The following is a 26,500-nucleotide window of genomic DNA, read 5'->3' on the forward strand; positions in this document are numbered from 1 at the left end:
TTCCTGCAAAATGTTGTATTTCATTTGTGGCAATATTCTAGGATTTAAAGACAAAATTGCTTCAACATAAGTAGTCTGATGGAGAATGATATAAAACATTTTTTCATTCTTGCATCTCTTCTAGAGTTTTGTTTCGCTTCACCTCTCCAAAAGATTTTAGCTGTCCCCTCTAACCTAATCTGATGATAAAAAGAGGATTCAATTGCTGTACTGCCCAGTTTCAAATAAGGAAAAACTGAAAAAAAAGTCTAGACAAATACTTAAAATTCAAAAGAATCTAAACAGGTCAACACATAAAAATGAAATGCAAAACTAACTGTAGTTAGCTTAACTTTACAAAAGATAATCCTCCCTCCAAAAAGGTGCATGCAGCAGAGAGACTATAAAAAGGGTAATGCTGGGGGGAAAAAGAGGGAATAATACTAGTAAGGGTCTGAAATACATAATGTAGGGGGTAGGGGAGCATTGCAGCTGTTGTTTGTATAAAAATGCACAGCAGAGTGTAGTATAGGGGACAGGAGTGGATCTAGAAGTTTGGTCTAGACCCTCTTATGGTATTGATGGATCCCTACTGATGTTAGTTGGCTTTGCAGCAAGCTCATCTTGATACTTTGAATGCGCTCAGTTGACGTTGCCTTGTTCCTGGGAAGAGATTGACAACAGCAGATGGATGTCAGGACAGAGAAGCACAAATACAAGAAATAGAATTGAGGTCAAAGTAGAATGACAGAAGAAACTATCTGCACAGATGATAAAACAAGAATTAAGTGTTAACAGAGAAAAACATGGATTCCTTAATACTCACCTTGCAGGTGCATGAACCCAGGGAATGACCTCTAAAAGAAATAGGGAAAAGGCTTTAGCACTTGTCTAAGTCATTAGCTAAGAGACAGTAGAAAATAATCTTCAGTTGGCAGGGTAATGAGCCGGGAAAGGGATCAACTCTTCACATCTGTAATTCCTAATTGCTTAGCCTTTTGTATGCCTCAAAGTTAACTCCTTGTCTCACTGATCCTGCAAGTCTCTCATCAGAGAAGAATAAAAGCCATCCCATAAATGAACTTTGTTTCTCCCAAAAACTGTTTAGTTACTATTATGACAGATCTGTTTTCTATTGTCAAGATACAGAGATGATATTGGGTTTTCTTCTATTTACAACTTCATTCTCATCTCATGTACCGGTCTCCATTTACATGAAGTTATTTTCCTTCACTTTTTCTTCCCCCCCAAAGTTGGATTTATTTTGTTGCATCTCCTTCCTTTCTTTTCTAAAACTGAAATATCATCCTCTGGGTTAAATTATTTATTCATCTGTGGATTTATCTAAAACTCCTTAAGACAAAGTTTCTTGTTGTGCTGTGACCTATCCACACTGTTCTTCTCCTTTGTGATTCATTTGTAATGCCCTATGACATTGGGTTACTGTTCTTGTAGTGAACATTCAGTAGGTGCACCTTCTCTGGTGATTCCTGTGTTCATCTTTTACAGTCAAGAATTAAGAAGCAAGCTATAATGCCTTGTGTCATTCCCTATTAAGGATTTTTCTTCTCAGTTTCTGTGTGGTTGAACAGCACAGGTGTGTAGGAACTGTTCTTCTGTAAAAACATGTTAGTTGATGCATTGCTTGGAGCGGATGATGCTAATGTTTTTTTTCTTTTTTAAAGAGCCATCATGAGGGAGGAAATCCAAAGGTTAAGTCCAACAACTGGAAGTAGTTGGAGTAGGTGCAGATGTGGAGGAGCTGCCAGAGCTCGTGCTTCTGCATTGCTCTGGGGTGGCTTCACCAGATTGGTGAGAAGCTGGGTGCTGTAGATTGCTCAGATGGACCAGGCCTTTGGCAGTGCCAGCCCACTGTGAGTCTTGATTTCCCTGCTTCCATATGCAGCTGGCTGCTGTTGTGATCCATTCGAACACCATGTATATCTCTAGTTGGGCCTGACCTTGGCTTGGCAGCCTGTGCATTTATCAGGCTGAGCCTTGCTCCTAGTCAGGCTGCTAAAGAGTCTTTATAACATGTGATGCTGGCACAGCTCTTCTCTTCCTCAAGTGGTGATGATGTCCACCTGCCATCAGATCAGTCTTTGTGTCCCAATCATACAGGCAGCACCTTAGTCAAAGGATGCGCGTTCCTGTAGCTTTAATGTTTGTTTGGCCTCTGGCAAATGCAGCCCACAACTCCGACAGCAACAGCAAAGTTGGGGAAAGTTAATTCGTGGTTGTCTTGGCCCTTTCCCAAAATCTTCAGCAATAAGCACTTTCTGTGCTGATTTTGCTCCTCAATGGTCTCATTTGATAGGCAGGTTGGCAGGAAAACAGCCAAGTGTGGTTGCTGGTGACTGGAGTGACACTGAAAGGGGTGACCTAAATTTGCAACGTTCTGTACACTGTGGTTGACCTGGCATCCCTGGGCTGCTGCCTGGCTGTGCAGCTGGGGAGTCAGAAATGCGTCCATGCAGGAGCAGTTCTGTGTCAGATTAATTTAACCGATATTTGTAAATCGGGAACAAAATGGAGGGAGCTGAAGAAAGCCAGGGAAAGAAATGTAGAAAAATGTAAGTAATACTTAAGAAGCCTGATCAAAACACAATAGCGTGTGTTTTGGTCATACAGCAGAGTCTGTTTCAGCAGTTCAAATTGTTCAGTCCTAGAACAAGCATGAAATTGCTATAATAATTGTGTATATGGATGATAGGTTAAAAAAACAACACATAACCTTTTCTAGGTGGGAGGAACAACAAGGACCTGTCTAAAAGCAAAGCATTTCTAATTTTTATTTTCCACTGTTAGAAAGAGCTATTTTTTTTGTTGTTGTTGTATTTTGCTGTTGCACACTGCTGCAGGAGGGCACTTCGGCCATCTGCATTCTATCAATTCAGCATGAGATCGGTGGTGCTAAGCCCTTCTCTGCGTTGCGGCTGCCACAGTTTGCCACTGATTTTTTATGCATGCGTGAACACGGGCAGACACGTGCAAGGTGTAGGAGGGTGAGGTTTGGGAGCATTTGACAACAGCCCCCACACATGCCGATCGTGCTGCCTGCCAGCAGAAAAACGCAGCAGAAAGTGCCAAACAGGTTTTCTTAAGGCACAGTAAGATGCAGCTCATAGAAGCGTGTGTTATTTTACTTTTGCTGATAAAAGCAGATTTGGCAGATAAGCAGGCTTCTTTGTTTTGCTTTACTTCCAGGCCATGAAATGCTCCCTACTTCCTCTTTTTCTGCCCCATTGATGTCACTGATGTCCCAGAAAATGGATGCTGTAATTATCTGTTGAACAAGAGACAAACCTGGGGTCAGTGGTGTTGGTTCAGGAATATTGTTTGCAAGTTCCATTTTGCCAATAAGAAAAATGTTTTGGCCATTCTGGTTAAGTTTAGCACAAAGGAAGTGAGGATTTGGGGTACTTATTTTTGTCCTTAATTATCAGAAGTTTCTTGGTGATTGCGCTGGCTGAACAATAAGGAAATAAAAAGCAGTATTCTTGCAAGGGCTTAGAAGAACTTACACAGGGTTTTGCTGACCTGTGTTTTTGTATTAGAGATGGGAAAACGTTCTGATGAATCCAGTCTGTCTGCTTAGGAATAAGAAATGTCATTTCCACAGGCATCCAGTCTTGCAGTGGATTTATTAAGTTCAATTTCTTACTTTAGCTCATCTCTGCTTCTGCATTCCACTGGAGTGTATCCAGAAATGCCCTTAAAAGAGAAGAAGAGAAGGTAGTTGGAGGGAAAAAATTGATTTCTTGGAAGAAGCACTGAAAAGTTTTATCAAATTTGGTTAAATTCAGTATCCTCAAATTTGAGGCAGTCTGGAATTGTTTTGTTCTTAATTCTCCAAGCCCTAACCATTGGTGGGGATGTTGATCCTTTATTAGTTTTATTCTTTGTATCTTAAACCAAGGAATGAAATAACTGTATTCTTTAATGACCTGGATTCAATCTCCATCCCTTGCAGTATTTCAGGCACTTCTAATTTATTCTCATCTTCCCCTGCCCATCTGGTGAATTGTGTTTACTCTCCGTACAATATCCTGCATCATAAACAGTTACTTAAGGGTCTCCTTTGGAAGTGGAAGGTATGCTGGAAAGGAAAGCAGTGATTTTTCTGGAATTCAGTGTAAAATATATACAAAAATACCATAAACACATTATATATGTATTTGTAAGTAACATTTGACAAAAAGTTTGTATTTCCTACAATCAGTTTTCTCAAGCAGTACTGAAGTTAATGGGAATATTTCGCATTTCAGTTATTAATTTTCTACTATACGTACAGATGACGAATGACAGAAGAAAAATTCAAGTGTAAAAAGAAGTGTTATTTTCTAAGAACTAGTAAGATATTTTTTATTAAAAAAACAAAAAACTCTCATAGAAATTTTGTCTCATGGACTCATATATTTATCCGTCAGTTCAGGTGCATGGTATCCCACCAAGGAGGTGGAATGTGCTACCTTAATGATATTGGCCCTTCTCTGCAAAACACAGTGCTTGCAGGTTTATTTAGCACCCCCCTCCCGCCAAGTTAATTTGCTTTTATCTACTTAAACTGAAATGTACGTATTTGGGTAAAGCACACTTAAACTTACGAGTTTCTTCAGAAGTTACCTGTAGCTGTTTTGTCTTCCTGCACCATGGAAAACAGGTAGAAATGCAGACTTGTTAGATACTATTTTGATCTACTGGGAAGAAAATGAACAGATTTACTCAAAGACAGTGCCCTGAAACAAGAATGCAATGTGTTTTTGCTGAAATCCTCTAGGGAATGCAGAGATCTAAGAGTACCAGGAAGAAGGAATAAAAAAATAAGTAAACAGTTGTGTAAAAGATGTAAATGGAACTTTCAGATTTCATATCATTGCTGCCTAAGTATGTGTCATTGTCAGATTTCTCCTTCTGTCTCTTGCCTCTCATGTGTTTCAAAATATGAAACTTTTAAACATGATTTTTTAATGTATCTGCACCTCTTTTATCTCATCCCTTCAGTTTTTATCTACTTATTGCCATCCAGAATTTGTAATGATCATATAGAATCATAGAATGGCCTGGGCTGAAAAGGACCGCAATGACAATCCAGCTCGAACCCTCCTGCTGTGTGCAGGGGCACCAACCACCAGACCAGGCTGCCCAGAGCCACATCCAGCCTGGCCTTGAATACCTCCTGGCATGGAGCGTCCACAATCTCCTTGGGCAACCTGTTCAGTACGTTACCATCCTCTGAGTGAAGAACTTCCTCCTAAGAACTTCCTATCTAACCTAAACCTCCCCTGTCTCAATTTAAAACCATTCCCCATTGTCCTATCATTATCCACCCTTGTAAACAGCCATTCCCCCTCCTTTTTATACGCTCCCTTAAAGTATTGGAATATTCCAGTTTCTTGAAAGTCCACAAAGTCAGTGATTTAGTGGTTGGTTTTCACTTTTGATTTCGTAGTAATAGCTGTAAATAACTGAGTCAGTCTTTACAGCACAAGGACAGATAGTTGTGATAACTGTTCTCTATATAAGAGATTACAGGTAGAAAATAGAGACATACTAAATTTCATAATTCACTGAAGTTTGACGCTTAAAGTTTGTGTTATAACAGTATTTCACAGGCTATAGCTAGGGCTGTTTCATTTTCTGATGTCAATCTGACTTTATAAGGCTTGAATGTTCTGAAAGGTGCTGCAAATCATTCCAGGACTGAATGTGTGAAATAAAAAAATGTGGTATTTTTAGTATATTGTAATGCTTCAGGCATTTTGTTATCTTGGATTATGGTTGGTTTTTGTTTGTTGGTTTCACCAAAATTTGATTGTTCATCTCTTTTGGAATAAATCATAAAGCTTACCTTGTTGTTGGTGGGGACAAGCCAGAAATACAAGGCTTATATCTGCACAGTAAAAGTTAATGCTTCAGCAAGTGTTACAGCGCTGGAGAAAAAGATGTAAATATCAGATGCACTTCATTTCATGCTGAATGACTTTGTTGTTGTTGTTACCAAGTTGAAGCAGGAGCCTCCCCATCAGCTACAGAGGATAAAACGTAAAGTCACTGAAAGTTAACTTTTCTGAAGGCTGCCACTCTGCACTGCAAGTCTTTGCTTAAACAGCCTTGAGAGGAGCAGGACAGGAAAACCTTCATTGTCTGACCTGAAATGTTGAGTTTTTACATTGTTTTTACGTTGTTTGAGTATCATTTGAAGTGTTCATTGGCTTGAGAGCATGAGCTACAAATGCTAACAGTTATGGAGTGTGATTAGACACATTTTGATTACACGTAAGTGGCTATGAGTAACTCTACGAGTTAACCATTAGTCATTGTGTGGTGCTGTGTCATTTAATTGATTTTGATGCAAGAATATGAAGGGCTGTCATAACTGGCTTTCTCAGAAACTGTGTACCCTGCAATTTGTGGTAGTGATGCAGGACCAATTAAAAACTGGAGCTCCAAAACATAGTATTACAATCATCTCCATTCCCATATTGCTTCCCTTTGTAATTTACACTGGTCTTGTTCCTTGCTAGAGGATCACTTTCTGGTTCACTTGTCTAATCTGAGAGTCCTAAGATACCACATCAAGCTGCCAGCCAACTTGCCTGTGACTTGGAGTCAGGGCTTGAATGAGGGAAGAAGGAAACTTAAGAATGGTAAACATAAGGTTAGGATGGACCTCAAAGCTGAGGACCTACAAGTTTCTCTCTACAATATTCCTTCCCACGCAGGTGTTGTAGATAGTGTCACTTTCCCTAGTCATGGATAATATGTAGTTAACTAGTTTTGGTGAGATGGCCTTCATTACTAGACTGGATTCCTGAGCATCTCTGTTTCTGATCCTTGGTATTTTGGCGTGCAGCTTGGAAGGGTGCACTGCAGGGTTGCTGTTGGGCAGAGAAGAGAAGCAGTCAAGCTGTTAATGCTGCCCATTGCCCATGCCATGCTACAGGGAGCAGCAGCACTTCAAAAGCCTAAAGGACATGCAGCATTTTGGGCAGCAGCACAGTGGTACATAGGTTGCTCCTAAGCAGTCATAAAGACATTTCCTCTTGCTTTGGTCCTTGGTAAGGTGGGTAACTGCTGCCTCTTTTTCATGTCATGTTGTTCACCTGTGTTGTGTAGTGTGACCTTAAAACCACTGAGCAGCCAGGGAACTTGTTTCCCCAGCTTAAGAGTGTGAAGAGGTACCGAGGGGAAACAGAAGTTCCCACAGGAAGCCAGACAAGTACCCGGGCTCAAGGTGCACATACCCGAGCTCCTTCTAGAGAAATATCTGGTGGTACGAGTGCTCTCAGTTATGTGTTATGAGCCCTCTTTGAACTGCTGTCATCCTTTATCAGGTGGGGCAGTTCAAGTGCCCAGTGTGGAGAGTATGCTAAGAACTTTTCATAATGACAGCACCTGGTATGAGCAAATGCAGTTGCATGTTAGAGGTAGGGAGTTTTGTTTTAGGAAGCATGAAATAACATCCCTGTGCAGCTCTGGTGTGATGACAACTATTGATGGGTGTTAGCAATAAGAAGCATGTGCTCACTTCAATTGTTCTGTATTTTCTTTTTTATGGTGCACTTTGGCTGATTTCTGTTCCTGGTGGTGGTTTCATTATGGAGCGCAAACACAAAGAAGTCTGAATGCAGAGCAGTCATTGGCTTCTTTTTAACACACATTGGTATCAGCACTGCGTGATGAGCTGGCTGCACAGCAAGTCCTATGATAACAGAAAGCGTCAGGGCAGTAGGCATCCCCTGTGCCTCAGCTGCAAGTCTTCTGGATATCTCCCATTCTGAATGTGATGCATTAACTGAAGTATGCTGCTATGTAGGGCGAGAAAACATTTGAGTGCCTTTTTTTAAAAATTGTTTTTTCCTTGAGGAACAAGGTTCCCATTTGAGGGGGAGGAGGGAAACCCTAAAATTCACTGTGTCACTGTTGTGATGCTCAGCCTGCAGGCACCATTTCTGCATCTGTTGTGGAGGTCACCAAATAAAGGCAGGTTTAGGCACATACGTTTTGAGTGACGTAACTCTGAGGGTGGCTTTGTGTACCTTCTACTGGATCAGAAACAGTAGTGGTTCACTAAGCATTCTGCTTCATATTTATTCAGGGAGCAGCAGTACAGCAAGGAGGATTGGTGTTGCATTGCGTAGAAAGTGAGTCCTTCCTTGGAGATTTCATTATTTTTACTTGTGTGTGTGGACTTAACTGAAGAACATGTGTTCACACAGTTGTGCTATTTAAATTAATGTGGAGTGACTCAGTGTATATTCACTGCTGTCATCCTGCAATGACTATGACAGAACATTTTATTGTCTGAAGACAATGCTGATAATGGTAGCGCTAAAACGACATTATAATTTCACACAGCAATTCTCAGTGCTGAGAACTGGGAAGTGACTAAGAAACGGTGCCATTGTCAGGACTGGGAGCAGGAGCTGACCCTTGGCCTGCCTTTGCCCCCGCAGCTCAACCAGCTTTTGGTGTGGAGTGAGCACATTTGCAAAGCCAGCGCTCAGCTGCGCCAAGAGCTGTGGTAACGTTGTCCTGTCCTGGGGGAGCCTGTCTGAAGCTGCTCTGATCTAGCAGGTGAGCCCAGCACCAGCATCGTGTGCCTGCTGTTCCATTCTGGGGGTAGCAAACCGCCTGGGAGCCTACACACTGCTTCTGGCCACCCCTTACCATTGTTGTAGTGCTGTCTGGGGACACCAGGGGAGCAGGTTGCTGGAAGAGACCTCAGTAGTTAGTGGTTTGCTATTCAGCTGTTGTGGATGCTGTACCATTCCTGTAACTTACAAAGCAGAGATTCAGAAGCAGAGGGTTTTGCAAGGCTTCGTTTCTACAATAAGATTTGGTGGGTGACTAATAGGGGGTAGCTGTGCTGTCTTTGCAACTGAAGTATAACTTACAAATGCAAATAAGTTGTCAGTACAAAATTAGTAAACATTGCACAGATGTTATTAATTCCTAGCATCAGCTCTTGTTGCGCAAACATAAATAATAACTTCCTTATCAAAAGACTTAGAACCTGCAAACAGATGCAGTGATGTGAACTGCATACATTTATTCTTTCTTAGGAAGTACTAATGTAGAACAGTTTAACGCTCAAAAATATTCCTTTCCGGTGGATTCCTCGTATACTGTTGTAATAACCACACTGCGTTATTCTGGTATAAGGAAGATAAAACTGAATAAGAAATTGTTAGCGTAGAGACACTGTTTAGAAATCTCACCAACCTTAAACCGTGCCTGTAATAGCATGCAGTGCAGAAAGTAACCCTAGCATAAAGCTATTTGGAGGGTCGTTAATGAGCATTGCAAAGTTTGTTTCATATCCATTAGTAATTAGCAGGGAATATAACTGTGAGTCCAGACTCTAGAATTTTGCACTGAGCATCTTCAAGACACCTAGCTGTTCAGCAGGTCCTGTTTCTGTAATGACTGCCTTTTTCCTGCAGTGTTCAGTAGGAGCTGCCTGACAGAGTAACGAGGCTCCTGCTTTGATTTCAGCAGCTTCATTATTAAGCAGCGCTCATGTCTTAAGATGGATGTTTTTAAAATGTAGCTTGCTTTTGATTGGGATGCTAAAGAAAAAAAGAGCTGACTTAAGGCGAATAAAATGAGGGAAGAGAGTTGCATGTTTTGCAGTCTTGAGATTCCAGACATCCATGCTGTGAAAAATGGACTTTATTTAATTAGCAGATTTCTGTGTGGGTTTGCTTAGTTGCTGTTGTTTGTTCTCTGTCAGTTTCTTATAGTGCTATTATTTATTTCCACTAAATAGAAAAAATTAGTTCGGTGATTTCTGTTGCTCAAAGTCTGCTAGGGGTACTGCCTCAGAATTGTACTGCTGTAAATATTTGTATGTTCCTAACTGCACTGTGGGCACAAACACTGGGGAAGAGCTGAACAGTCAGACTAACTAAAGGTTGTCTGCATATCCGCTGTCCTCTGGCAGAATCGTTGCACGTTTCTGCCTAAATATGATCTGCCATGAACAAAGGAGCAGATCACGTCACTACCATTAGATTGGCTAGTTCAGTAGATGTGACACATACTGTAGAACTTCTCGTAGGATCCTCAGTAATTTCCCTACCTGGCACTTGTTTCGTGGCATCAGAAAAATCTCCTTTGATTAGACGGTTTCTAAATAGCAAGATTTTTATGCCCACCACTTAGGTTTTTCCCAACATATCCTGCATATCTTTATCACTAGTATTTGGGGTAATTGTACCGTATTGAATATTGCAGTATGACCACAGCTTGCACAGAATAGCACAACACATTAGCCATTTATTTGGCTGTAACGCCAACTTCAGCAGCTTTGTGTCCCTCTTAGTCCTCTCCTGAGCTCAGGAGCAGTAGAATAAAATGATTATTTACGGTGATGAATTTTAACATGTACAGTGTAATATTTCTTACCATGTCGCTCATGTTTGGATCACTTGCTGTTGAGGATGAGACATAGTGTCACTCACTGACTGTCATGACTGAAAGAGATAATGACAGAATCATAGAATAGCCCGGACTGCAAGGGACCTCAAGGATCAAGAATCTTCCCCCCTGCCACCAATCTCCCTATTTAATACTAGATCAGGCTGCCCAGGGCCCCATCCAGCCTGACCTTGAACTCCTCCAGGGATGAGGCATCCGCAACCTCTCTGGGCAGTCTCTTCCAGCATCTTGCCACTGAACTTCCCCCTGACATCCAGCCGAAATCTTCCCTCCTTAAAAAAGAGATAATGAGATGAGGTGAGAGGCGCTGTGTAGGTTGGAAGGTGCTTCTGGAGGGTACCTGCTGGGCCGAGGCAGGTCTCATAGGATCAGGTTGCTCAGGGAGGTATCAAGGACAGTTCTAAGGATCTCCAAGGATGGAGGTCCAACAGTCTATCTGGTCTCTTGTTCCAGTGTTGGACGTCCTTTGAGATAAAGAGATTTTTTTTTTCTGTGTACAAAGCCAGAATTTCCCACACACCTTGACCCCATCTTGTTAGGTACCCACAGACTGTGATTAGGGCCCCCTGTAGTCCTTTCTTAACAGGGCTAAAGAATTGCAGTGCCTTCTGCCTTCCCTCCGACTGTATGTGCTCCAACCCTCTAACTCTCCAGGTGTTGGTCTGGCGCTGGGCACCCAGCATCATTCCAAGCAGTGTCCGAAGTATTTTTCCTTTGTTGTGTGCATGATGTATTCCAGAGAATAGTTCCCGTTTTCATCTGGTCCTAATCTCTTCCTTCTTTTTAACTTTTTGTGCAGCATCTCCAGTTAAAGTAAAAAGTATAAAAAGAACTGAAAGCTCTTGTCAGACAATTACACATAATATGCTGAGGCACCAAATGTTATATACAATAATAGAAAAAGCTGAGTTCTTTGTTTCTCTAACAGAGTCCATTCTTACAACTATCATTATTCAGCAAACCTTGATCCTGATTTCTTTTCTTGAAGAGCTTAACATGTGCTGGCTAATATGAAATTAAAAACACTGCATCTGCCAAAACAAACATGCAAGAGAAAAAGACAAGTGCATGCTACTGCAGATCCAGGGTTTGGGTGTAAATCTTATGCTCTTAATGACTGAAGTGGAAAAAAGGGTCTTAAACAGTGTCTGCTGCTTCCAGATTTTGTTCAGATTAGATTGCCTCTGGTATTTCAAGAGCTTTTATGCAGATTTTGTATGCTCTTGCAACAAATCCGAACACGGTTTAGCAGGGCACAGCGCAGTTGGAGACTGGCTTAGCGCCCAGAGTCTGCTTTTAACCTCTGCAAAGGTCCTTCTCTTTCTCAGCAGTTCTGAATGTGGTGTGGATGGAGGAATGGCCAAAACTTTCAAATCAAGAGAGGAGAAAAAAAAAAAAAAGAAGTTAAGATAGAATCTTTCTGAATCTTAGTGAAGCCTGTATAAGAGTACTAATCTGAAAGAAGTAATAAGTCAGAAAAGACCCTAAGAAACAGGATCAGACGCATTGTAAACATCCAATGTAATGACCCAAGAGCTGGGATACCTGATTAATTCAAATTTGATTTCGTAAGTTATACGTTTTCATCTAGCCAAAAATTCATATGCAGTTATTCTGTGTATATAATTCCAGAAGTATTATTGTTTTCAAAGTACATCATGTGAAGCAGTAGCTTGCAAGTTTTTTTGGTACACAGACTGTGTTGTTGTCTAATTGCATGTATGAATTTTATAGGAAGAATTTTAGACTGTGGACAGTACATTTTCTTCTTATAGATATTCTTGAGAATTCATCTGGAATAATTCACAGATTCATCAAGAAACTGTCTACCATGGGCTAAAACAAGGTAATTTATCAAGAGAGTGACAATTGAAAATCCTGGATGCTTCTCTCTCTCTGAAATACGATAATATACAGTATTGATCATTTCCTGAAGAGTTGTGGCTCATTTTGTGAGCATGATGCTCCTTTTGGAGCTTCACATTATGAATAAACCATTAGAAAGGTGGTGTTTGTGACCTAGTCAGGAGTTATGTATGTGATCTTTCCTCCCTTGCGGAGCAGAGGAAATAACTCAAGAGGGGCTGTGGATGTTTCTACATATGGCAAACCTTGTCTTAATATTTGGTTTGGTGCCCTTTAATGAAAGGGGTGTGTGCTTACAATTTTGTACTAAACTTAAAACAGCAGGACATTGGAAAGTTTAAAAACACAGGGAAATTTGACTAGGTAACTGCATGAAAATCAAGAGGTGTGTTCTTGATTTTTATTTTTTATTTTTGTCAGAGAGAAAGGAAAAATCCCCTTTTGGTACTACAGCACACATGCAGCTGAGTCTTATTTTATTCTCCACCTCTTCATCATGAGGTGCTAGTAACAGATGTGTATGATCTGCTGTCAAGAATGATGATGGACCAGGGATTAGGAGGAATGTATTTCTTAACGTTTTACAAGATGCTTTCTTTGTGTAGCAACAGTACACGAGGTCTCATTTTCTTAAAGGTAGCCTTTACATTTGTACACTCTAGTTTGAACTGCTGCGTTTGACTTTTAGACACCAAGCTCCAAATTCTCTGCAATCACACCTCAACTTGCAGATGTTAAGTACCTCATGGAAGAGTGCATGAATTCTCTGATTTAAGGCTCAATTAACCATTTTCAGTACCCAAGTTCACATTTTGTAAAAATAATTACGCAAAAATGTGTCTGTTTCTAAAAATATTTTATATTTACTATTTGAAGTAACTATTGGGAAAGGTGATAGACTTCAAATGGGCTCTAAATGCACTGTTCCAGCTATGTTAATTCATTTCAAAAATTCATTTTCTTTTGTGATGGATTAAGCAAAACAGAATACAATTAGATGTGCTAGATCATCTGTTCAGTGCTAACCCTCAGAATGAAAGGCTACCTACAGATGTTTGTTAATCATAGTTATTGCAAGACTTTTATTTTTAATGATGCGTGTAGACAAATGGGAGATTCAGTCATGGGAACACACCAAGCATATCTTTTGAGTGAGATAAAAATGTGACATATCCAGATGTGAATACTTCACATAAACCATCACGTATTTTAAGTCTCCTTTTGCCAGTAGTATCCAAATCAGCCAAAATTACCCCACAATTTGTGGAGGCAAAAAGGTCATTGACTTAAAGTTAATTCTTTTAATGTTTTTCATTTATCTTTTGTGGCTCTGTTTGTTTGCCTGTTTATTTTCCTCTGTTACAGCATTCTTTTGCACAATTTCCAATTTTTGTTCTCAATCATAAGAAAGTTATGTTTTAAGTTGTTATATGTCACCTAACTTGTGCCAGCACTTTCCAGCCACCTAGTATACTAAAAGTGTGGTGTGCTGCTTTCTGCAGCATGGGCTGCAGATTCGAGTATCTGCTCTGCTCATTTACATCTTGGCCAACTTGGGAGCTCAGTGCCCAGTGCTTGCTCTCTGTTACTCATTGGTGTTCCAGGTAAGATTTGTTGCTACCCCGGTCATTGAAATACAGTTGCATTTATGGTTTTAACTTGTCCTGTTGTGGCAGTTCTGTGGTTTTACTATTCAGGGTTGAGATGCTAAACCTGGAAGGCAAAGAGCAGAACAGTTATGGCAAGTATGTTTAGGTATAAATATTTTAGCACTGCACAAAGGGAGCAGACTATAAACAGTAAGTTGATTTTACTTGGCATGATGTTGCCTAAGAAAATACTTGAAATTTGCTTTAAGCAAGTTTGTTATGTCTTTTGCTTCATTTTTCTTCAATAAGGGGAAACAGTCTTTAAGGAAAAAAATAAATCCTCGGAGTGTATATATCTGTAGGAAAAGCCAGGTTCTCTCTCACCAAACATTCTGATTTCAGCAAGTATAAATAGGAAGAGGTTGATATGTTCCCTGAATCCTGTTAGTGATGATTTGTATACTTTCTCCAGGCGTGGGGCTAACCATGCTCTTTGGGTAAGAGCTACTGAAGAAAATGTAACCTTGCCAGTATCTTTGAGAACTGGTTATGACCTATGTCTCCCTGCTCGTAATATCCAAGGCCAGATGTTTTTTCGTTCTTCAGTTGTATCTCAAATAAGAAATCCAGATACTAGGCTCACGTCTTTACTTTTTAAAATCCACACTGGGATCTTGCTTTTATGGCAGACAAATGACCATTCTTTCAGATCTTGAAATTTCAAGTATACAATATCCGACACAATGATCGCTAATCTGGGACCGTCTCTATTTTTGCATATAGTGTAGAGTTTTTCGACACTTAAAGGTACACTAAGTTTGTGACAATACTAGATTGGGAAGAGCTGTTGAATCCTTTGAGGATACTAAGGAGGATACTAAGGCCTTCCTGAGAGATCTTGATAAATCGGAGGACTGGGCTATCACCAACCGCATGAAGTTTTGATGAGCACAACTGCTGCATTCTGCACCTGGAATGGACAAGGCAGCCATGGATGCGCAGTACATCCCATGGATGGGAGACGAGAGGCTGGAGAGCAGCCCTACAGAAAGGGACCTGGGGTTTCTGGTAGATGGCAGGTTGAACATGAGCCAGCAGTGTACCCTGGCAGCCCAAAGGGGCATCTGTAGCCTAGGGTACACCAAGCCCAGGGCTGCCACTGGCAGAGAGGAGGGGCTGTCCTATCTGCTTTGCACTGGTGTGGCCTTGCCTCCAGCACTGGGTTGCTGTTTGATGTCACAATATAAGAAGGACATGAAACTATTAAGAGATTGTCCAAAGTTGGTGTGAATTTTCTCAAGTCAGTCATTCTCAAAAAGGAGCAGCATTCCTTCCGTAACAATCAGTGTATTATTTCATTTGTTAAATGATTTAAATAGAAATCTGAAAACAGTAGAAACATCCAGAATTTATTTAGCTGTAAATAAAATTCTAAAATCCCCAGATAGTTGATGTTAATGTTTTTCACTTGACCTTGATTTTACCAGTAGATGTGAGGGACTGTTAAAATTAGGATAACAAGCAATTGCATTATGCCAGCTGCCTGGCCGTTGTGGAGTGTTTTTCTAGGCATTCCGAAAGGATTTTTTTTTGAGAGAGAAATGTGTATGAGGCTGTGGGATTTTACAGAAAACAGAGCAATAGATAAACATAAGTTCAGAGGAGAATGACAGTTCAAACCTGTATGAATTGTTAACTTGAAAAATATTTTATAGATTAACATTTCCTAGTGTGATTCTAGTCCAGTTTTTTGTCTGGTGCTTCCTGCCTAGGTGTATTTTCTACCCTTACAAATGATGTCTGAATTATTATTTTTTTTTTCATTCTTTCTCTTTTTTATTCTTAAAAACATGAGATTTTGGAAAGATGAGGATTGTTGCTTTAATGATTTACCTTGAGGCCAGAGTTAAAACTATATTCCATGCACCCATCTAGTAGCTCATGATCAATTGGTTCTTTCCACTGACCTCAGCTACCATGTCTTTAGCACGGTAACAGCATATTTGTTACTGATTTTGAAGAGGAGTAATGTAGCACCACTGCCTGTTTCTAAAAGTAAGTACTGTAGACACCAGTCTTTTCTGCAGAGATGATATGAATCTGCTATCACTGATCTTGTTAGATTACTTAACTGGAAAAAAATCAAAATGAGCAATATGTGGAGTGTAAACTTGCAAAACTGGCAGTGCATGCTATTGCAGTCTTGCTGAGGCAGGTGCCCTTATGGACCCTGTCTGCAAGGAGCAGATTTGCGCACCACCAAAAAGAAGCATTGAACTCTCAATGTTTATACATGCTAGCAAATATTTTCACACTGTATTGTGTGTCCAGTGTAAAAACTGCATGGCAGCTTGCCCAGCTGTATCTTTGTCTGAATCATACATCTGTAAGGGAAATGAACTCCTGCACCTCCAGGTCCAAGAATAAATCCAAGCAAGAATTAAAGGGAATGAAAGAATCAGTGATGTTAGTTGTCAGCAGTAATAAGCTCTGTACCTTTTTAGAAGTTATTTGGTAATGCGTTAGTCACAAGTACGTGATTTCTTCTGAGCCAAGGCCAGCTGCATATTGTACTGTTGATTTTCCAGCAGGTGTGGAACATCATCTTGGCCTTCCTTCCAGCTCATAGAGAAGGCAAGCATTGGTTATTCAGTGGTCTTTCTGAGTTGCTCTGCACTGGGGCTGGGCTGTGCAGCTAGGCAGGGGAACAAAAAGTTTGCAAGGAGAATCTAACAGTGCATACAGGAAGGGATGAGATTTTCTAAAGATATCAGAATTATATTGCATTGTGTTGGATTGAGAGAGTGCTGGAGGATATCTGGCAGTTCATCCACTTTAAGCAGCAAATTCAAGGTGTAGTTCCGCCTTGGGCTGTTCATTCTTACACCTACAAAATCCCCTGTCACTTTCCTGACTGCAATTTGCTCTCCTACCAGGTACAGAAGCAGATAGGTAGATGCCCCCAGGCTTCACCAGATGTTTGTGCATTATAGAGCCTCATGGTTGGTCCCCTTTGAGGATGGCATGTGTAGACTGAGGAATACTTTGCTGTCCTGGTGTTTGAAGAACTTGCATAGTATTTAGACTTGTATGTGGAAGTGCACTTCTTGACTGGGAATGGCACAAAGAGCCTTTGTGGCAATGCAGTGCAATTGTTTGCATGGTTTAGTGTTAATAGTGTATGTAATGTGTCTGTATAAGCCACTAGAAACATGCTTTGTATAAACCACTTTCTTGAATTTTGTGCCTTTTGTCTGTTTTGTAAACTAGTCTGACTTATTATTTTTCTACTTTTTAACAATTTTTTCACTGTTTTTGGTTGTGTTTTTTTGTTTTTGGTGACTGCTCAACTGAGTTGTTGGTGTTTTGTTCCATATCAATTGATATCAGTTGAAACCAGTTGATATACACTGATAGCAGTAATGTGCCCAAAAGCTCCACAGCCTGTGAATCTGTTTGCTTTTGTTGGTACATCTATCTCTTTCATTGTTATCCTGGGTCAGATCCAAGTTCAGTGAAGCTTGTGTGGTGTGTCCCTTCCGGGTAATTTCACAGTTTAATGTGTATCCTCTCGAGAAAACCCTTGAGACATGGAGGAGGATGTTTATTGTGGAAGCAGGGAATTGTGACAATCCTCTGTACAAGAGCTTCTCCAGTATTAATATTGACTCTTTTTATTATCGCGACCTCTTTCTAGTGCTTAGGAAATGCAATAAGCACACGTTTTTGAAATTGTATATACCGTATACAGTAGTGTTCACTAAATATATCCCACTGCATAGCTCACACTGTCAGTGCCATAAATGTGTTGATCCTTGTTGCTGTTTGAAATAACAATCTTAAATACACATTATATTTTCTGAGGAAATGATAGAGCATGTTCTACTCTTGCCAATATTTTGAAGGGCTTTATTTTTGTATGTAGGTATTATCTCTCAAATAGTTTTCAAGCCAGTTTGTATTGCCAGTACTAGAGTAGGCCATGTATTTGTGAATGCTTATGTCCATATATTTGTGTCAATAACTTAAAAATAAAAATGCATATATGTTGATGTGGGAAGCAGGGAACTCTTTGCTGTTAGCCCTTAGAGCATGTCTGTTGTATTCCATGTTCAGGTCTGGCAAGTTACTACAAACCCAACTAAACTCAAACCAGCATCTTTCTGTCAGGGAGAAAGGCTGAGTTGTGCTGCAGAGCTGCTTCCCTGTCACAATCTATACACAGATTTATTTCTCCCTAAATGGTTGTTTATAAAAGTAATCACAGAAATAGAATCTCAAAATGTTTAATTGTCATTTTACATCTGCCCAATATATTGTGAATGTATTTACAAATGTTTAGCAGGTGATGCAAAATACAAAAGTTTGAATTTTTTTTTTCCTTACATGTTTTAGTAACTGAGATAAATTCAAAATAGTATGTATTAATGTTGGAGAGAAAAAGAAGATAGTCAGTAGGAAGAGAAATGTGTATGGACTGGCTAGACCAGGAGGAATGCTTTGCAAAAACGCTACTGCCCCAAATCCTCACAAAATACCAAAAAGGCTAATATATATTTTTTAATCAAAAAATAGAATAGTATTCTCTTACATTAACAGAAATTTGTACTTTTCCGTGATTTTGTGTCACCATTTGAAAGTCATAGTTCTTCCATGAATAATTACTTCATGTAAGTGTTGGAAAGAAATGACCAGTTTCTAATAGCTGTGTAAAAACGTAGTGGTTTTTAATTGGAGTTGGTGATTTGGAAAATGTCCTGTCAGCTATCTCTGTTTCCCAGCAGGGAGATGTGTGGGTGTTCTTAAGCATACAAAGTTTTACTCTTTGAGCTGTAAATATTGGAGGTCACCTAAAAATAAGTCATTCCTGTGGATTTCATATTTCCAAAATTTCATGTTTTTAAGTCAGAATCAACAAGTAGATTCCATGAAGTAGCATTAGCATTTACATATTGATATTTTTCCTCAAACAAATATCCCCAGAATAGCTGACACTGATTCTATACCCTACTAAAGCTAGTGCACAGAAGTGCTATTTTCTGTTTTCTGCTCTTTATAACATTATATTCTCTCTTCTTCATTTGGAAATCAGAAAAAGCAAGCCAAAAGTCTTTGTTTCTCTATAATAGGAACCTAAAATACAAAATTTAATGTTAGCCTTAATCTGTGCATTACAAATTTGATTTAGAAATTTGGCCCTTTTTGCTTTTTATCCACAGCATGGCTGAATCTCAGTCTTGGACCTCAGAACAGTGTGGCGAATGAGAGCTTATGATCTGAGACATCCCAAATGTCTTTTTAATTAGTTTTTATTACACAGCTCATAGCTTTTCCAGTGTGCAACCACATTGATTTCATCACGTCTTTAGTCTTTCATGGTTGTTCTGGTGCTGTGTATCTGTCTTCCTTTCTAGTAGTGGACCAGCTTTGATGTTTGGTTTCCACATCCTCCAAATGATATATACAGGGCTGACATATTTCTGCCCTTTTTTTTTTTTCCGCTTCTTTTTTTAAATTGCTTTTTTCATATTATTTTTTCTTTCTTTCAGCCTCCACTGGAGCTTTGCAGTCTGCCATTCAAAGCCTGAACAAGAGCTCATCACTGTGCTTTTTCAGGTATGCTTCTTTGAATACACTTTCTCATTCAGGGTGGGTTAAGAGAAAGAGAGCATCTCCAGAGGGTCTTTTCCTTGTTCTCTTCTTCTGTCCTTGTGGTTTGTTCTCATAGCAAATCTTTTTTTTTTTTTTTATCTTTACTAGTTGATTGGGTTGGGAGATTCATTTGTACAGTTTAAGAAAGATTGAGGCTTGCTTTTGCTGCCCTCACTCACGCTGCAGTAGGCATGTCAACATGCAAAATAATTTGAGTAGTTCCTGGTGTTTTTTCCTTCTTTATTCCAAACGTACACTTCAGTTACAGTCTTCCAATTTAGTAGATTTCAGTATTTTCTGACTTCCAGCATGAGTGCACAATTCTAACCCTAGTGCTTGAAAGCTTTCTGCTATTAATCTGATTACTATCACTGATGTGCTCAAAAACAGAGGGAAGCTTAAACGTCCCGGAATCCATTCACAGTGCTCTGAGCCTGATTTCAAAGTTGGAGCAGGAGATGAACCTTAACGCTTAGAATCTTTTACTTGTCTTTAGAGCTTCTAAGCAAAAGGGAGAAATCCAGTATCAAGAAAAATGGAGAGCATGTCTTGTATTGAGTAGTTTTGTTTTCACTTAGTACAAAAAAATCACTTGAAACCCAGGGAGTCAGGAGTTGTATGAGTATGGTAGTTTGTACCAATGATCATAAAATTCTCTAAGAGTTATTAGAGCACTTGCACCATTTATTTGAGGCAAAGAAAAAATCAATAGTCAATATCTGATGCATCATTTGTCAAATCAGCAACACGCTTCACTAATACATGGATTTAATTCCACTCTGCAAAAGGCATTTTGTATTCGTCTGTTTCTTATCACCAGATTCAGCTCCAGAATGTAGATATGCATCACATGGGGTCTTAAATTAATGGTTATCACTGCTGTTTTTATTTGAAACAAAAATGTTAAGTCTAAGAGTACACGTGGCAAATTCAGGGGTAAAATGTTGCAATAATCTCAAAACCAATTTATGTTAGTTGAGGAGATTCAGATATGTTCAAGATATGTTGTGGTCTGAAAGTGAAAGACATCAAAGCTGTACTGTAAAGGCTCACACTAGGAATATTCAAAGCTTTCTAGTTGTTCAGTTTTTGTAGTCAGCAGTTGATCTACACTAATACCACAATCACATTTCATGTGTTTACCTTGCTAGTGGCATTTCATATGGGATTTGTTTCCATCTTCTTAGAGAATAAACTTGATGTTTGGTGTTCGTGCAGATGCTCCAGGAAGTCTGCAGATGTCTGGGAGACATACTGTGTGTTCTACAAGTATGAAAGATGGAGTCCACGATTTATGATAATGACAACATTTGGCCCTGGATGTGGTGACATAGCCAGCCCTCCTAAATGTTGTCTTTTTAGAGTATGCATGGAGACCAGAGCAGATCAGAATCATAGAATGACTGGGGTGGAAGGGACCTTTGGAGGCATTCTGGTTGCCCAGATCAGTGACAAGCTGGCGCTAGCAACTGAGGGTGTGTCCCCTTCATTGTAGAGGCTTGGCTCCCTGACAGCGATGGGGATGGTAGGCTGACCAGAAGAGATTACCTTTACATGCCAAGCATGTGGGCACGTGAAAGAACCGACACCACATTTCCTCACCTGAGGCTCAGTGCTTTGTTTGTAGCATCTCATGATTCTTCTGTCTTAGAGAGCTTGGTTTTGTGATTTTGAAATTTCTCTAGATCCACCTTCTCAAAAAATTCTCTGATACTCATTTCTAAACATATAATAATTCATGAGGGTCAAGCCATAGCTTTGAGCTCAGGAGACTTGTATCCAATTTCTAGGCTGGAATCAAATTTATTTTATTTACTGGAGAGAGGTGAGCTACTAACATTGCTGTGTATCATGTATGAGAGGAGGATGGATATCTAGGTAATGGTAAAGTAATCTGGGGGGGGGATATGTGCAGAGAAATAAGCCAGTCTATCTGAACAGTCTAAGGCACTTCTTAGGAGAGGGTCAGCAGTGATCCTAGCTTCAGAACTCTCCCAGGGCAAGCCTGTTGCAGGTATTGGTGCTGCAGCAGCTGAGGGTGTTAAGGGCAGCTAAAGTAATGCCAAAAGGAAGAACTGGCTTTGGAGAATCTACAGCAGCAAACCTCTGCATTTTGTTGACTGGCAGGTGTTTTTGATTGACTTGGGTTTCCTCTACTGTTTGTATTCCTCTTGAAAATATGAGAGCCTCAAAGGCTGATTTCCTTCTGCAGGCTTCTGCCAACTCCCTGGAGCCAGTTCCTCCTTGCCAGCCCACAAAGATTCCATGGGCAAGCTGTCCCAGGCACGGAAGCTGCAGAAATAGGGAGAGGCATACGGGGCATAAGAGTTGTGATAGAGGTGAATAGGAAAAGCACTTAAAGTATCTTCATTTTTCCTTTAATCCCTTGCTATCCTTGTAATCTTTCTCTGCTTCCCAGCCCACTGTTTGTTGCTACCATCTCTATTCCCATCACTTCTCTGCTCTTTTCCGAGTAACTACATTTCTCCTCTGACCTTCTGTGCCTTACAGTTTCCTACTTCTTGTGCCTGTCCCCATACTCACAGTTACTGGGGGTTGTTTGTTTGCTGGCTTTTATTGAAGCTGTGATTCCTCAGCCCTCCCTCTGCTGCTTCCATCTCCACTTGATTAAACACACTAGTGCAGTGGTCATGACTCAACACAGCTTTTTTTTCTCTAAGACACTGGGATTTTTATGGTGTTGCTAAAGATGTGCCCAGGAAGAATTTTTGTCATAACTTCATTAGGGTCCTCAGATACACAGAAAACCATTTAGTAAGAAGAGCCTGGGCAATTCTGACTTTATAAGTGCAGCTTTTTGAAGACACTTGTAGTGAAGTGTCATTACGTTAAATGTCACTAATAGGAAACAGACTCAACGTATTTTAACAGCTAACATTTCAACAACTGTAGTAAACACATCCACACAAATGTGCAATCACACTATGAATGTACAACATAGAATTAGGGTTATACAGCTTTACTGTATTGATTGCAACAAGACTGGTATTTCTGACCACGTACTTAAAGAAATCTTAAATTTACAGATGCAGTGGTATGCATTCCTCTAACTTCCTTTCTTGACTTCCAGCAGTGTGTATCTTTAGAACTGAGGCTGGAGGAAAGAGGAATGAAATACTCTGTGGTATGGGAAAATGTTCTCTTATCTAGAGAAAAACATAGCTGTACCAGTCTAAAATAAAAGATATGATTAAAAAAAAAAAGGGAAAAAATACTTCATTTGTTTATACATCATCAAAACATTTTAGCTTTATAGCTTATTTTGGAAAAAATAAATGTTCACTGTTTCATGTATTTGAAGTTTGGCTGTTTATAAATGGTTAGCCCAGAACAATTATGGTGCAGAAATTAAGTAGCCATGCCGACTTTGCTGCAGCATTATGTCATGTTATAAAAAAGGATATTTAGAGCAGAGACATGACAAACAACACCCCACAGCTAATCAGAAGAGTGACTGAAAGTCCTCTGTTGTCAGAATGGGGCCATGCTGTTGTATTCCACAAGGTGAACATTGCCATTTTTCTCATGTTATTGCTTTCAGCCATAACCAGTTTGTAATTGTGCCTACCTTATTACCTTTCTGTGTATTTGTAGTATCAGTAAAAGATATTCACTTGCTGTGTTTTAATATTAGAGTAAAACAGTTTTTTGTGTAGTTTATTAAAAAAAAAAAAGAATTTTCCATATAAGAAGATACCAACAAGCTGTTAAACTTGATAAGGCTAAAATCAGCATAATCAACATAACTTTATGTCCTTATTTGTAAAAATGTGCATTACAAGAACTACTCCATATACTTATGCAGTATTTCTTTCAAATGTACTTTCATAGACTGTAAGAAACTTCAGAAAGATGCTAGTTCTGAAACTTTGAGAATAAATGTTTTAGAAGTTTTCCTTACCAATTAAGTCTCTGATTACTAAAGGGAAGGAATTTTTAAATCTGAAATATCTTCTCCATTTATAGTAGCTCTTCATGGTGTCTTGTTTTTTCACAGTATAAATTGCTGGGGTTGTTTCTCTTCCGGGCTGTATTTGTTGACTCTGGATCTTCGTGTGCTTTTACATTACTGGAGTTTTGCAGGCTTATGAAATGCAAGGGAATGTCTGACTGCAGCTATTTTCACTGTGGGCTAATGGCTTTTTAAATAAAAGCCGTTTATAGCTACGATATGATCTTCCTTCAATATATTTTGCATCGCAAACGGTTTCAGAAAACATTCTCAATAAACATAGCCTAAACATGGCAACTTGAGATTTCAGAGGGTTTGACCTTATATGACAGAGTCTGGTGAACTTCTTCCACCCCACAAAAATGAGTTGGCAGTAGCAGCTGCTGCCCATTTGCGTGCATGAGATCAGAAGTACCTCATCTTCTGAGAAATGGGAGACTGCACCAATTGCCCAGCCTCCAAGCTGGGGCAAGTTTCCCGCCTCCCAGAGAAGATTATTGGGTATTCTTGGGTGGCTCTTCCTGTTTCAGCCAGAAGCCATCCTACTTCCTAGAAATTAATTATGCTGGAGCAGTGTTACTAACCCGGTTTTCACATCAAGAGCCCTATAAGTGATTTCTTACTCTTTCTGTAATTTAAAGAAAGCTTGCAAATATTTGTTTTAGTGGAAATTTTTAAAAGTGCTGGAGAAGAATCGGTCTTTACGTGCAATTTAGAGGAGTTTAAGCACTTGCTGTGGAGGTCATCTTGCAGTTGGCATTCCAAATGAAGCAGAGGCAGAAGTGTTTTCTGTGATATCCTTGTTAGCCCCCACTGCATTCTGGGGGCCTGCAGCATGCTCAGAGGACTCATGCTGGGTTAAGCAGTGTTAATGAACAAAGACAGGCAGGAAAATCCATGGTTTGTCTAGAGCTTGGGAATTAGCCATCAGGCTTAGTTAGCCATGTGCATGCCCATTAATGTCAGTAACAGGACTGCTCCCATGCTGAGCAGCAGCTGTGTGCAGGGCATGCCTTGAGCATCCCTCTGCTCCTGCGTGTTTCTTCTAGCTTCTCCCTGCTCCTTTCCATGGGAGTTAACTGTGGGAGGTGGGGACGATGTCTAGGTTTTAATATGTTCGGTGCTTAGGGTGCAGCTGGAGTCAGAAGAGCTCCAAAGTTTTGGTATGAGCAGAAATTGCTGTCAAAGGAGCAAGTGCTCCACTAATGAGGATCAGTTTTGGGGGAAGGGATACTTAAGAAGTTCCTGAGCTGTTTCCTGGCTGCCTGATTGCTGGTTGGGTGACTGTTGCATGGATCCTGCCTGTGAGATGTGTCCCTGTGTGAGCGTTGGACTCAGGTGTATCTTATGCATTTTTGCAGATAGATTATTTTGATTTTTCTTCTTCACTAACGCATGTGATTTGTACTGAACCAATTATGTATGGAAACCACAAAGGTTTGGGTAGCTTCAAATATAGCTTGCTCTTAAAATGGGCTTGTTAGGAATTTCCACAGATCTCAGGTGCAAATTAATTTGAAGTATTCTATTTAAAATGTCTTTTTTTTTTCAACATCTTAATTAAAACTGTTTTGTTGTTCAGCCTCCTCCTGTTTTCTCCCAGTGTGCAGTGATGGCACGCAAGGCTGGCCCATTAATTAATTTTGCTACACATTGAAAATGTGGCCTCTTGGAAAATAAATGGTTTACCAGGATGCCAAATCCAAGCAGAGCTGGGAAGGTCAGCAGACAGGGGCAAGGAGACACAAGATGCTGGCTTTTCCTACTGGCAGAGGGGAAGAGAGAAGAAGAGCAATAGATAGAACTTGATGATCTTTGGAGGTCTGTTCCAGCCCTAAAAGTTCTGTGATTCTGATGAGCACTGAAGTGTTGTTACGGAGCAGTGGGGCCAAGTGTCTTCTGATGAAGAAGACATTTGATTTGATTTCTGAAAGTGCAGGGAATCTTAGGGAAACTGTAGGGCCAGGAGACCAGAATGAAGGGCTGTATGGAGCTTGTGGAGCATACTTTTAAGTGTAGTGCCTATGGAGAGAGACAGAATAAGAAGAAGGAAAGTGCTTTGAACTTGGGACCATTGGGACTGGCTGAGGAGCGAGAGACTGGATTGCAAACCAAGGTCTGCCTAAAGTTTTGCCAAGTGTTTTAAAGAAATATTCAGGGAAAATACACATTAAAATAGAAGTATTCACAAAAAGCCAGAGCTACAAATATAATGAGAAGTTACATCACACTGCTTTGTACTTTTTAGGTCTTCTCTTGAAGTATTTTTAAATGAGAGGCTGAGATTATTCCAAAGAGTGCAGTATATTGTAAGCAACACAGGGATTAGAGAAAGCAGCATTGATTTCCATTACTGCTTTTACAAACACAGTACGTAGTTTCTCTCTAATTAAGAAGACAACTTGTATTTTTTTTTGTACTGTCTTCTTGGAAGAAAGGGAAACTTCATTCCTGAGGTTTCTTGTGTATTTGCACAGCTGCCTGCGCCTTTTACAGAAATCACACTTTTCATGTTTGGGCAGTATTTACCCAGAAGCAAGTATCGCTAATAGTGGAGTGTATCTGCTGGGTAAAACCTGTAACAGCATCAGTTTTCAGAACTGAAAAGAAACAAAATAATTTCTGATGGTTTTTCTTTCAGAGAGGCTTCTCTTTGCAGCTTGCACTGAGCATGCAAAACCGAGGCAGAATGCAAGTACAGCCATGGAGGTGCCTCCCCAACATTTGTACCTCCGTGGATTTTCCAAAAGCTGTTTCCCCATAACAGTGTAAGCATTTCTAGTTACATCAACATCCTGGTTTAAACCTCACTTTTAACTGCAAAGTGAAATAGAAACTGTCAAGTGACTGTGGCACTCACACTCTTGATAGAGTTCTATCTTTCAAGGTTTTCTTGTGCAAACTTGTCACCTTACTGCACTTCAGACTGATATTTAACGTCAGTGGGTGTTCTTGAGTGTAATGCCAGAGCAAATCAGAATTGACCTAAATATAT

The 26,500-nt window shown here is 39.9% G+C and overlaps 1 protein-coding gene across 5 annotated transcripts in view; it reads left to right on the plus strand.

Moving 5' to 3' along the window:
* FAM110B (family with sequence similarity 110 member B) overlaps positions 1 to 26,500 on the plus strand; it is a 75,695-nt gene that overhangs the window by 41,628 nt on the left and 7,567 nt on the right. For 4 of the 5 annotated variants that reach the window (XM_010708955.3, XM_010708958.2, XM_010708957.2 and 1 more), the window contains exon 2: positions 19,430 to 19,496. The gene's annotated coding sequence lies outside the window, so the exon portion shown is untranslated. Of the gene's footprint in view, positions 1 to 8,534; positions 8,560 to 19,429; positions 19,497 to 26,500 lie in introns of those variants that run through there. The other variant, XM_019614047.1, reaches the window with a different exon arrangement.

The sequence above is a fragment of the Meleagris gallopavo genome, chromosome 3, assembly GCF_000146605.3.
Source record: "Meleagris gallopavo isolate NT-WF06-2002-E0010 breed Aviagen turkey brand Nicholas breeding stock chromosome 3, Turkey_5.1, whole genome shotgun sequence".
In the NCBI taxonomy this organism is placed as follows: domain Eukaryota; kingdom Metazoa; phylum Chordata; class Aves; order Galliformes; family Phasianidae; genus Meleagris; species Meleagris gallopavo.